At 43.2% G+C, this 13,719-nt stretch overlaps 1 protein-coding gene and 1 long non-coding RNA gene across 21 annotated transcripts in view; one reads left to right on the top strand and one right to left on the bottom strand.

The window, feature by feature from the left end:
- Positions 1-10,578, top strand: part of LOC143925399 (uncharacterized) — a 12,987-nt gene extending 2,409 nt beyond the window's left edge. The window contains exon 2 of the long non-coding RNA XR_013261964.1: positions 10,207-10,578. This is a non-coding gene — a long non-coding RNA (uncharacterized LOC143925399). The remainder of the gene's footprint in view (positions 1-10,206) is intronic.
- BAZ2B (bromodomain adjacent to zinc finger domain 2B) overlaps positions 1-13,719 on the bottom strand; it is a 459,321-nt gene that overhangs the window by 301,055 nt on the left and 144,547 nt on the right. The gene's annotated exons all lie outside the window — the stretch shown is intronic.

Here is a 13,719-nt window from a genome sequence, read left to right as displayed (position 1 = left end):
AGTAACAATTTATAAAGAATAAAAAGGAAACAAAATTACAAAAGATGGTGTGAAAATGCTGATTAGAAGGACACAGGCCTTCTCAAAAGCCCTCATCCTGCTGTGGGCAACAGCTGGTAAATGCACTTCATTATCCACACAGAAAAAAATGCAAATACAGCTGATAAGATCACCAGCCCAGCATATAGTGCTCCCACCTCTGGCTCCATCCACATCCATCAGTAAAGGGTCACAAGGACACATTCTGAGGATAACCTCCCATTCCACAGCCTAAACTTGCTGGGTTTTACTATATTCATATGTGCCATTGGCAATTTACAAGATGTGTAAGTCTGTTATTGTCATATCCAGTGGCGGGTCGAGCATAAGGGGCGCTAATCTCCATGCATGGATTTCTATGGGTTTTTTGTTTTTTAGAAGCACGTGATCAGAGCCTAAGGCTCTAATTGGCTTCAAAAAGGGTGGACTATGGGGTAAGTAGTGCAGGACGATCAACCAATCAGTCATTCGTTATTCTATTGCTTGCAAACAGCATAAATGAGGTCTAGAAAGGTTATGACCAGTAGTGGCTGGTGCTCAATTTTTTGGGGGAGTGCGGGGGTAGCGACCTTGAGGCTTGTTTGTCGCCAACCCCCCACTCCCCCAAAAAATTGAGCACCAGCCACTACTGGTCATAACCTTTCTAGGCCTTATTTATGCTGTTTGCAAGCACTGGCTCTTTCACGAACCCATCTTTTCAAAAAATTGAGCACCAGCCACCACTGGTCATAACCTAGAAATGCCTCATTAATACTGTTTGTAATCACTGGCTCTTTCACAAACCCATAGCTTTTCCTGCAATAGCATAACGATCTCTAATCCTAGGTTCACATCTATGCGTTTATTGCGGGACGTTTTTGTGTGGGCACAGCAGCCTATTCATTTCCATGGGTTGCCGTGCCTGCGTTTCCTGCAAAAAAAGGTGCATGCACCTTTTTCAAAACACGGCCCGCAGGGAAATTCCAAGGTTTCCCTGCGATTTCCACAGCCATAGGTGTGAACCAAGCCTAAATGTAGAGAGAAGTAATGGTTTAAGCATGGGCAGGCAGGGTTTATTCTCGACAATTCCAAACTGCAAACAGTAGCTAGGTAATTACAAGGAGGCCAACCAGAGTGAAGCAAGCAGTCTTATGGGTATAATGGTATTTGAGTCGGACTACGTACACACATAACTGGATTTTCATACCAAATTCTCACTCATAGGAGATCATTATCCAACTTAGAGCTCCCCTTTAAATCTAAAGGACCCTATAATGCAGATCCAATAAAAATGCCAGGATGAACTGTTACTGAATTGTGTGTGAATATGTGCCTTATGCCCGTACACACAATCAGAGTTTTCGACGGAAAAATTTTGGATGGTTTTTCCGATGGAATTCCGCTCAAGCTTGGCTTGCATACACACGGTCACACAAAAGTTCTCTGAATTTTCAACCGTCAAGAACGCGGTGACGTACAACACTACGACGAGCCAAGAAAATGAAGTTCAGTGTTTCCGAGCATGCGTAGGAATTTTGCGCTTCGGAATTGCTACAGACAATCGGAATTTCCAATCTGAACTTTTTCCATCAGAAAAATAGAGAACATGCTCTCACTCTTTTGCTGGCAGGAATTCTGCCAGCAAAAGTCCGATGGAGCATACACACGGTCAGAAGTTCTGACCAAAAGCTCACATCAGACTTTTGTTGGCGGGATTTCGGATCGTGTGTACGGGGCTTTAGATCCTGTTCACACCTTAACATAAAGCATAAGAACTGTGGCATTATAGTCAAGTGCACCATTCACATCTGCATTTTCTTCTATCATTGAATATGTTTTAATCCTTGTAAACAACTATTTTACAGCATTTTGACAAAAAATCATGTGCCATAGATGTAAATGGAATTGAAAATAAATCCCAATACATAGATATTTACATGCATTTTTAAGCATAACTGCACTTTTATCCTTCGGTTCCCCCAAACTGAGCTCCCCACAAATACCACATACTTACCTAAACTGGCGGGATACTCATTGTGTGGCCTGCCGATCCACCAAGCCATCCAGTGCACCCAATGGACACATGTCACTGATTCCATTCATTTACAGCCCATCCATAAAAGAGACTGGCCTTCAACTGCAATGCGGGAGTCATTGATTTAGAAGTGAAGGGGCACATTTACTGGCAGGGGAAATTATAAAGAAAAAGAAAACTTTGCAGTGTTGGACAGATAACAGAGTGAATATTGCTGAAGTCCAGGATAAATGCATTAATGATGCAGATTTCCTAATAAAATAGGCATGATCTCGCTCTGGAAACGCGTAAACCCAATTAAAAATAAATTAATTTTGAAATAGAAAAGTGCAAACTAGTCCTTGGCAACTCGTGCCAGGTTTTAAAAAAAGTATTACAATATATTAACACATACAGTATATTATCAAAAGTAGTGGGATGCCTGCCCTTACAGGTGCATGAGCTTTAATGGCATCCCAGTCTTAGTCTGTAGGGTTCAATAATGAGTTGGCCCACCTTTTGCAGCTATAAGAGCTTCAATTCTTCTGGGAAGGCTGCCCACAAGGTTTAAGAGTGTGTCTATGGGAATGTTTGACCATTCATTTGTGAGGTCAGGATGAGAAGGCCTGGCTCACAGTCTCCGCTCTAATTCATCCCAAAGGTGTTCTATTGGGTTAAGGTCAGGACTAGTCTGCTATAAATTTTTGAAAAAAAGGCTCCAGATTCAGACAAAAAAAGCAAAAAGTATCAGGACGCCTGCACCTGCCTGTGCACAAAGCAAGGTCCATAAAGACACGGATGAGCGAGTTTGGGGTGGAGGAACTTAACTTGCCTGCACAGAGTTCTGACCTTAAACCAATAGAACCCAAACTTAACCCTGACCTTAACCCAATCGCCATCACTGTTCTATGGCCATGCAAGAATACAATAGGCTCACAGGTCCCTGTGCTTATGCATTCCGATTTTCACAAAGCGTTAGCAATCTGTTAAGAACAACACTTCCACATTTTACAAAGCGGCACCGAATAAGACTGCAGATCACTCCATCCCAGCGTTTTTTCCCTCTGTATTGTTCACTGCGCTGCAAGAATAATATACAGCAGTTAGACACGACATGCAAACCAATTGTGGCATTTCTCTAAAACAAATGCATTCCATCTGCAAATGGCCCACAATAAATCCAAGCACAGGAACTAGGTCATTACAGGTTTGCTGCTGCAACAAAAGTAGCCTGTTCATCCCCTCAAAGTCCATATGTTCGAGCTTGAAAATCCATATGTCCAAGACGCTTTGTTAGAATACACACTATCAGTGAACACAACCTCAGCCATATTGAAGCAAAACATATTCTTCGTCTGTGTCCCTCGGGAGTCTCAGAATAAAGTCAAGCCAATTTCAGTGCCCTGCTAATGGCTGTACTGTTTTCTGGTTGCAGGGCCTGTTCGTCAACAAGAACTCCTAGGTTCAATTTACTGAAAGGGACTTTAAACCTAAAATATATGCATCCCCCCTTACAATAACACGTTGCTTCTAACACTCACATCTATTCATGGGGAACATCCCATGCTTTGAAAGAAACCTGAGAACGAAATACTGATGTAATACATTAATTAAACTGTTAATAATTACACTGAAACTGATTGCATCTTATGGCTTTATGTATCAACTGCTTTTAGGCTAAAGGTATCAAGAGACAAAGGATAATTATACGTTGCCCACCTACAGTTCATCAGGGGGCACAATTGTTCATTTAGGCGGCGGCACCATCAAACTACCAGACAGCGCGGTAGACCTAATAAAGGAGCAGAGCATTGTTTCTCATCCTTTTTTCAGTTGTGGCATCCTTTAAAATATCTTCCACCCAAAAAAAGTCAAAATCATTAATGTGCATGAAAAAATAAATAAAAAAACATTTGGAGTAAATAGTTTTTTTTTTTTACTCACTTCTTTAATGCTTGTTGCTAGGGGGTCCCTCTTAATCTGCCTCCTGCGGCGCCTGGGCTCCTGACGTCACTTCCCTCGGCGCATTAAGGGAGATCAGCTCTGCCCCTGGTGATCATCTGGGGCACGTGACAGGTCCCAGATGATTGCGCGGCCAGTCACGGCGTGTGATGCGGCTCGCGCATGCAGAGTGGGTGCCCGGATGTGAAGCCACAGCCTGCGCCCACGGTTAAAATGCTGGCGCCGCCCAGCGAAGGGGGAGACAAGCGGGGCTTTGATCCCCCACATCATTGGACCCTGGGACAGGTAAGTGTCCAATTATTAAAAGTCAGCAGCTGCAGTATTTGTGCTTTTATTTGTAACTGCTGACTTTTCTTTTTTTTTTGTGGGAACTTCGCTTTAAATCCTGCCTTCTTCCGAGTTCAATGCACCTCCCCTCCCATCCCCGCCGACTCCCGCTGTGATTAGACACAACAGCAGAATTTCATCAGCAGGTCCTGGCCAATGATTCATGGCCAAGACCTGCTGATCAGCTGGGTCCAATCACAGCCCAGAGCACTGTGTTGACAAACAACACAGGGCTCTGTACAGGGGAAACAATCTTTCTTTCTTCTCCCTGAAACAGCAGAACGAACAAATAGATGTTAAGGACAAATAGGTGTTAAGGAGTGGTCCACGGGTGGGACTCTATGGGTACAGTAGTACTGTTGACCACCAAATTAAGCTTTCAAAATGACAGATACTGGGGTGCGGCTTTTATCTATACCTTTTGACGATGAACGGAGAGGCTTTCTGAACCAGCACCCTGGGTGCCTGCAGACAGCGGAAGGCGCAGGAATGGAGGGATGCTGTGGATAAAGGAACGGATTTGTTTTGATTCTATGTCCCTGACATAGAATCAAATGACTGACACAGAATGACTGTGCATTTGGTAAGTGCAGTTGTACCAGAGCTCAGTAAATGAAAGGAAGCTCTGCTGCCTTCCATCATCCAATCACATGAATTGCAAGCAAAAATTCTTTTTTTTTTATTCTCCTTGTATGTGATTGGGTGTTCTTTTAAAAGTGAAGATTTGCCTAATTTCCCAAGCTCTGGAGCAACTGCAGCTGCAGAGTGCAACTGCATAGCCTATTTGCCATTAGTAAATCAACCCCATAGCAACATATACATTAAAAGGATATGCCCTGTCTCTACTTTGTTAAAAGAAATAATGCCTATATTACTGTGAGGAACCCTTCCCACCTCTCTCCAAACTTACAAGAGTTTTAGCTGCTAGCTAACCATTAGTGGCCCATGCAGTGGTGTATTTAGGTTTTGTGCTGCCCTAAGGCTCCGTTCACACAGGGGGCGACGCGAGGCGACACGACTTGCCGTGCCGCGACCTGACAAGTCGCCCCCGTTCTGTACTACGGAACCGTTCTAAGAGGAGCGATTCGAGTCGCTCTGACTTAGAAAAAAGGTTCCTGTACTACTTTTGGGCGACCTCGGGCGACTTGCATTGACTTCTATACAGTCATTTGCAAGTCGCCGCTGAGGTCGCGGCAGGTCGTGGCGCGGCAAGTCGTGTCGCCTCGCGTCGCCCCCTGTGTGAACCGAGCCTAAGCCTGACTAAACTCGTGCACCCCCTAATTTAAATATGACCCACCCCTTCCTGTTATGGCTACACCCCTTGCTGTTTAAGACCCACCCTCAAATTTTTGAGTGGGGACACTAGTTCGGGGGGGGGGGGGGGGGGCAGTGGATTCCCTTAAATTACATAGATTTCCTCTGACTTCCTGCTTGGCTATGGGGCAGAAAGTGAAGGGAAATCTCTGCAATGGGACAGGGATGGTAAAAAATAAACTGACAGGGTTTTTAACCTCTATCCAAAATGGATAAAAATGGATAAAACCTGGATAAAAAGGAATAAAAAGAAAAATGGATATAACCTCTATCCAAAATGGATAAAAATGTGTTGCCTATAGTTCTACTTTAAGCACAAATTTCTGATAATTTTATGGAGAGGACTAAGAAGAAATAAACATGGTGCATGGTGTTGGCATGGTGCAGCAGAAAACATATAGCACAGTGAGGAAGGTTTGTGGTCCAGGATGAGAGAACAGAAAAAATTAAGAGCCCCTACCCCCCACAGCTGCGGAATGCCAGCCACCCACATACCGGAAGCAATGAGGTCGCTTTATGGGGGCGCTAGACTAATTTGCCTCTCAGCCCAGTCCTCCCCATAAGACTGGCGCTACACTAACAGTGTAACGCAAGCCAGCGGGGACTCTGTCTGTGCTGTCCCCCTACAAAGTGCTGCACTAGACCTGGGCCTTGTTGGCCTAGGCCAGGATACAGCGTTGGGCCCATGAGAAATAATAGTAACAAACAAAACAGCACATGATTTGTAGTAATGCTTATTTCATTGTATGTCAATTGATTACTTTTACAATGGAACTTTGGTTTAGGAGTAACGTGGTTAACGAGCGCTTTGAAAGATGAGCAACTGTTTTTTTTTTTATTCTGACTCGGTTTGGGAATGTTGTCTCACAAATGAGCAGAATTCAAGCTAATGGGCGGTGCAGTACCACATTTGGCCAGAGGTGCGGGGACACTCGGAACAGTTTGGAGCCGTTCTGAGACATTCAAAAATACTCCCTTCCTGAGAGTTTCCGAGCCTTTCTGAGGTTTTCCGAGTTCAGCCGAGCTGTCCCAGAGTATTTCCAAGGCTCTCCAGTGCCCCCACCCACCTGTGGCCACATGCGGTATTGCATGTAATAGAAGTCAATGCGGAACAAATTATCTTCGTTTCCATTGACTTCTATGGGGAAACCCTCCATGCGAGTGCTTTGGTTTACAAGCATTCTCCTGGAACGGATTATGCTCGTAATCCAAGGTTCCACTGTATATATTTTCTTAAACACCCCTACTGAACACATTTTTTCTAGATATGTGAAGAACATTGCAAATATCACTGCCTGTAAAAAAAAATTCTGCTGAGCATAACAGAGGTGAAAAGAAGTGAAGCAGAAGGAACTGCATAGGTAATAAAGGAGCCTTAGAAGAGGTTGGCAGAGCTAAAAGAGTTTTGGGGATGCCTTCTCTCAGATACCCCTGTGTCCTCCTCTTCCTGTCAGCACATTTCCTTGTGTGCATGCTTGCAGACCTTGAATACTTGGAAGGCACATGGGATGTAGAAAAAAAAAATCATGATTTGGGGGGAGGGAGGCTGGATTTGAGGTTGCATTTAATGAATATTCATGAAATGAGTAATTATGCACTTATCTCATGTGAACGCTCAAATGCTTCTCAGTTGGATATGGCCACTCTACCCTCTGTCCATTGCACACCTTCCTTTTAAAACATCCTGCTCAAGCAAGGAGCATTATTTTGCAAGTCATACTTAGCATATGTAAATCCATTTACTAAAACCTCATATATACGTTTTACTATGTTCATGTAATTTCAAAAGTCATTTTCAATATTTATAAATCTGCAGCTTTTGTTAAACAAATACCTGATGATCCTGCCATAAAGGTTCTTACCTTTACCTGTTTTTAGGGTGACAACACTTTGTCCCTGTTGCCTAACTGTTCTCCTGCTTTGTCACTCTGACCTCTAATGTAGACCTCAAGTGACTATTTTACCATACATTATGTAGGTATGTTCTACTGTTGTCACCGTCTGGAAACCAGCTCTGAGAAATGCCATACATGCCATGCTGCGCCCTGAGCCCACCCTTTTTGAAGCCAATTAGAGCCCCAGGCTCTAATCATGTCCTTCAAAATAAAAAACCCATAGAAATCCATGCATCTGGTGCCCTGCATGGAGATTAGGGGGGCGACACCCCTGTGCCACTTATGAGTGTCCGTCACTGCTAATGAGTCTCAAGATACATGGTGCTTTAGGAAACAAATGCACTTCAGTTAGGGTTTACATTTGCCTAGGTTTAGGTAACATTTTTTTAAATCAGTGCAAGGGATGGTACTTACATGAGAAGTGTCCCTTGTAGTGGTGCTGAGAGTGCTAGTTAGAATTCAAAGTCCCCCCCCCCCCCCATACCCCCCACAGCCATAATCTTCCAGTGACATCGGATTTCAACTATGAAAGCTGACACCAGCACAAGGAACTCTTCTCATTAAATGTAAGTACTGTCCCTTATGCTGAGTTTAAAGAAAATACCAAAACTTAGGCTTCAAATGACTGACTTTGTTAGGAGAGGGGGGAATTCTGTGTCCAAAAGAGGGGCTGTCTCACCAAAAGATGGTCTTTTAGAGTTTCACCGAAAAAGTTGACAGTAAGGGAAAAAAGTATTTGATCCCCTACTGGATTTTCTACATTTGCCCACTGACAAATGATCAGTCTATCATTTTAAAGGTAGGTTTATTTTAACAGTGAGAGACAGAATAACAACAACAAAAAATCATTAAAAACCGCATTTCAAAAAGGTTATAAATTGATTTGCATATTAATAAGTGAAATAATAATTTGACCCCTTCATAAAACATGACTTAGTACTTGGTGGCAAAACCCTTGTTGGCAATCACAGAGGTCAGACGTGTCTTGTAGTTGGCCACCAGGTTTGCACACATCTCAGGAGGGATTTTGTCCCACTCCTCTTTGCAGATCCTCTCCAGTCATTAGGTTTTGAGGCTGATGTTTGGTAACTTTAACCGTCAGCTCCCTCCACATATTTTCTATGGGATTTAGGTCTGGAGCCTGGCTAGGCCACTCCAGGACCTTAATGTGCGTCTTCTTGAGCCACTCCTTTCTTGCTTTGGCTGCGTGTTTTGAGTCAATGTCAGGCTGGAATACCCATCCACAACCCATTTTCAATGCCCTGGCTGAGGGAAGGAGGTTCTCACCCAAGATTTGATGGTACATGGCCCCGTCCATCGTCCCTTTGATGCGTTGAAGTTGTCCTGTCCCCTTAGTAAAAAAACACCCCCAAAGCATTATGTTTCCACCTCCATGTTTGATGGTGGGAATGGTGTTCTTGGGGTCATAGAACACCAAACATGGTGAGTTGAGTTGATGCGATGCCAAAGAGCTCGATTTTGGTCTCATCCGACCACAACACTTTCACCCAGTTCTCCTATCCTCCATGTTCATTAACAAACTTCAGACGGGCCTGTACATGTGCTTTCTTGAGCAGAGGGACCTTGCGGGAGCTGCAGGATTTTAGTCCTTCACGGCGTAGTGTGTTACCAGTTGTTTTCTTGGTGACTATGGTCCCAGCTGCCTTAAGATCATTGACAAGATTCCCCTGTGTAGTTCTGGGCTGATTCCTCACCGTTCTCATGATCATTGAAACTGAGGTCTTGCAAAGAGCGCCAAACCGAGGGAGATTGAGAGTTATTTTGTGCTTCTTCCATTTTGTGTTTCTTCCATTTGCAAATAATCGCACCAACTGTTGTCACCCTCTCACCAAGCTTCTTGGCAATGGACTTGTAGCTCATTCCAGCCTTGTGTAGGTCTACAATCTTGTCCCTGACATCCTTGGGCAGTTCTTTGGGTTTAGCCATGGTGAAGAGATTGTAATCATATTGATTGATTGCTTCTATAGACAGGTGTCTTTTATACAGGTAACAAGCTGAGATCAGGAGCACTCTCTTAAAAGGGAGTGCTCCTAATCTCAGCTCGTTACCTGTATAGGAGATACCTGGGAGCCAGAAATCTGATTGATAGGGGATCAAATACTTATTAAACTCATTAAAATGCATATCAATTCATAACTTTTCTGAAATGTGTTTTTCTGGATATTTTTGTTGTTATTCTGTCTCTTACTGTTAAAATAAACCTACCATAAAAACTAAAGACTGATCATTTCTTTGTCAGTGGGCAAATGTATGAAATCAGCAGGGGATCAAATACTTTTTCCCTCACTGTACTTATAATTACACCCATAATCCCATCAGACATTTCTTCTAGGGAAAAATTAAAGCCCACCACGATTTTACAGTAAGAAAAAAAAAAATCATGTTATCATAAATAGCCGAAATGTTTCCATGACAGAAAAAAAAAAGTCACTTGATTGAACCTGTATATTATGTGTATATAACTCATTTATTCCGACTAATATTTCTTTTTATAAGAAAATGCCTATTAAGAGGCTCTGCTAGGTATTTTTACAAATCCCAGCCACGGTAAAAGATCACTCTTAAAATGGTGGCTGTAAAACATGTTTATGCTGCTTTGTAATGAAACAACTCAATTTGTATTGAATTATGGCACTGCCATTTCTCTACTTTTAGGTGATAGAAAGGAAGGACGATTTATTAAAGCACAGGAGATCTCTAGAATGCTGGAAGGTCACAGCCTGTGAGCGGAGCTGCTAGCAAACACACTGATGATGCTCCAAAGCTGCCATTTTTCTTCCTCGACACAGACTCCATCTGCCACCGATTCATTTGTAGCCTCTGAGTCAGAATATCAATGATATCCAAGCATTCTGCTAGTCTGCTTTCACCTTGACATCACCTCTGAAATACAGAGAAAGCAGAGGCTACACAGCAAGCTGCCGGAACAGGCTTTCTGCAGCAGAGGATTTCAGTGTGATATATGATTTATACACAGAAACCTTAAAGCTCAAGTTCACCTTTATTAAATTTTCCACCTGCAACATCTTTTCTGTGTGTTCTCCATTAAATGTAATTACATTTCTTTCTGCTTTTTTTTTTTTTCACGCCATTGTGGCCTTCAGTTCAATTCTTGATGCTTACCATAAGCGATCTCTTGACACAAGGATATCAAACAAAACAGCCACGACTGCCTTTGAAGGTTCCCTGCTATCCAGGTCATGGTTTATCTAGTAGTAGTTAATCACAAGGAATTGGACTTGTTCTGTAATGTCGAAGACATTTCAGAGCTTATCGAAGTCACTTCTTTGGTTCTAATGAGTGTCAAGAAATACTCCAGCATTAATGTCTAAAGTCACGGTTTAGCTTGCAGTTTCATGCTTGTGAAATTCTTACCTCCTTGCTGCAGTGGGTTTGCTGGACCTGTGGTCAGTGTGTCCATAAGGGTGCATGGGCGCCACCCCCTCTCTCTGGACACCCCCTCTATCACCAATAGATAGATGCATTCAGTGCATGCATCTATACATGGCCACCGCTGCCACCCCCTATTCAAGTGCCCTTTTCGGGCACCAGGAACCTGAATTACAGCGGGGGGTGGGTGAGGAGGTTTGAAGCACCTGATTAGAGCCCTAGGCTCTAACAGGTGTCAAAAAAGGTAAACAGCGAGCACCATGCTTGGTGCTCGCAGTTCATCCAGCTGTTAGAAAAGCGAATGAACATTCGCTTTCCTAACACTGAACCACCTCTCTGCCAATCAGGTGCTTGGGTCGGTTACCCATTGATTAGCTGAAATCACAGGCGCTGTGATTGGATGCCTATCAGGACAGGAGGAGATTGCAATTGGATGTTGCCATCCCATGTGTCTCTAGCAGCCATCTTTGGTCAGGCAGAGACTATTTAAGGCAATGACTCCATAGCTTGGCACGCATTTCACATCAGGGAAAGTTTCCAGATGAGTAGGGAAAAGATAGGGACATGCCATCCTACTTGGAGACTCCACACCCCGGAGTTGGTTTTCTACAAGGGCTCACTACCATAGGAACCTGACATCCACACAGGTAGCACCAACGCTTTGATCCAATCATCATGGAAAAGTAATTGCTATTATGCTTTTGAACCTGGAGACCTCCCCATTTGGGTCCAGACCGGTCAGGCCCTATTTTGCCCCTCAATAAAGGTTCTGTTGGCACATCTGAAACCTGCTCTGCTACACACTGCTGTTACTTGCCATGAGTGTTCCCAGTCAAGTGTTGTAAATGACTGTATGCTGCATAAATAAAAGTTTTGTTCCTTACAACCAGAGTCTGTGTAATTACTGCCACAGCACCATGCTGCACCTCTCCACATGCTGCTGGCTTCTGTGTTCACCTATGGGTGTCGCATGATCTACTGAGGATTTATATGCCTTTTCCTTCTATCACTGCCTTCCCCATTTCCCAATCTGATTCTCTTTATATAGATATGCTCAGTACAGCTCGAATTGCCTGAGCAACTTCCTAGTTTCTCTGTGTTTCTGCCCTCCCACGTATCACTTGTATTCTGTGTCTGACTTCTGTGACTGACCCCGACTTCGTCTACTGTTTTTGCCTGTCTGCCGCGTGTCCTGACCTCAATTTTTTTCCTGGACCCTCTTCTCTCTCCTGCCATCTGTACTCTGCACACACAAGTGGTCTCTGTATCTTCAGCTGGGTATACCGGGGGGCCGTAAACCTGGTTCCAGTCTGCTGCAAGTCCATCTCTACCATAAGGGGCCTTGGTGAAGAAGCAGGCTGGGGCTTAGACTTCACAGCCCGGGGTACCCCCGAATTGGCCTTCTACAAGGGCTCACTACCATAAGAACCTGACATCCACATAGGTGGCATCAACACGTTGATCCAATCACCATGGAAAGGCAAATGTTATTATGCCTTTGTACTTTGTTGATTGGGTAAGGCAGCCTTTTTCAACCTTTTTTAACATGGAGGAACCCTTAAAATAAATTTCAGATCTCAATGAACCCTTGTCAATAATTACTATATCCACAACTAATGGTGTGATGGTCAGGGAGAAGAATGCCTCTAACACTGGAGGCCTGTGAGAGGAATGTCTTCCATACAAATAGTTAAAGGATCATTGGTGTTAGTGGTTATATATCTGAGAGGTATAAATTGCTCATTGCTCTAGGAACCCCTAGAAACCTTTGGAAGAACCCTAGTGTTGCAAAGGACCCTGGTTGAGAAAGGCTTAGTTAAGGTGTCTGTGCTACCTGTGTGGCTATAAATGCTGGAGTATCTTCCTGACACTCATTAGAAATGACAAAGTGGCTTTGATAAGCTAAGAAATGTCTTTAACATTACAGAATGTGTCCAGTTGAATGTCATTAATACTAGCCACTGAAATAATCTGAACTGTCAATCAAGCCTATGACAGTGTGTGTCACATAAACCTTAGGACAAAAGCAGTGATTGGTGGCATCAGAGACAGACCAAAGGGTAGGTAGGAGAGGTGGCTCTCTTAGGTGGTTAAGCAGGGTACAAAAATGGCAAAACTTGCAACCTATGCTGCTGAAGAAGTTCATAGCTCATGGAGGGCACACCTTGGTCTTTTCACCTTGGGTGCTAAAGAACCTTGTCCAGGCACTAGATAAGATTTTTGTACATTTTGCCAGCCCATGTGTTAGATACATCAAAGAAAACTGTAATTATTAAAGCATGTAGTTGTACTTCTAGACATTAGCTGACTACCCCTATTGGATCAAGCAATGTACTAATGTCTATAGTGTTTCCCGCTGGCACTGCCAATGCTTATGGTGGGGAGGAAGAGCCTGTATAGAACAGAAAACCTTGAGGAACGTTTATTAATGCAACTGCAATTACCAGATCCCATGTGCATTTAATGTCTAAATATGTTTGCAGAAATCTTTGGGTCTATTTTGCGACTAAAGCAACAGTTAGTTTTGTACATTTCTCTGTTGTATTGCAATTGCGAGAACCCATTTAGGGACAATGCAACCTTAGAACTGTCTCAGAACCTATAATTGTTATGGAGTACTTTATAAATATTTGCATATATGTTAATTATCATAGCTAATTTATCAAAATGCGTATATAAAAAAAATGGTCACTAAACTGGCTAAACTATCATTTTCAAAATAAAAGAAACAGCAGATTAAAAAATTCTGGCATTAATGGCTAAAAACCGATCCACTAA

This window comes from Lithobates pipiens, unplaced genomic scaffold, assembly GCF_037356315.1.
Source record: "Lithobates pipiens isolate NorthernLeopardFrog02 unplaced genomic scaffold, aLitPip1_a1.2 Scaffold_22, whole genome shotgun sequence".
Classification (NCBI taxonomy): domain Eukaryota; kingdom Metazoa; phylum Chordata; class Amphibia; order Anura; family Ranidae; genus Lithobates; species Lithobates pipiens.
This window is presented reverse-complemented; position numbering and strand designations above follow the sequence as displayed.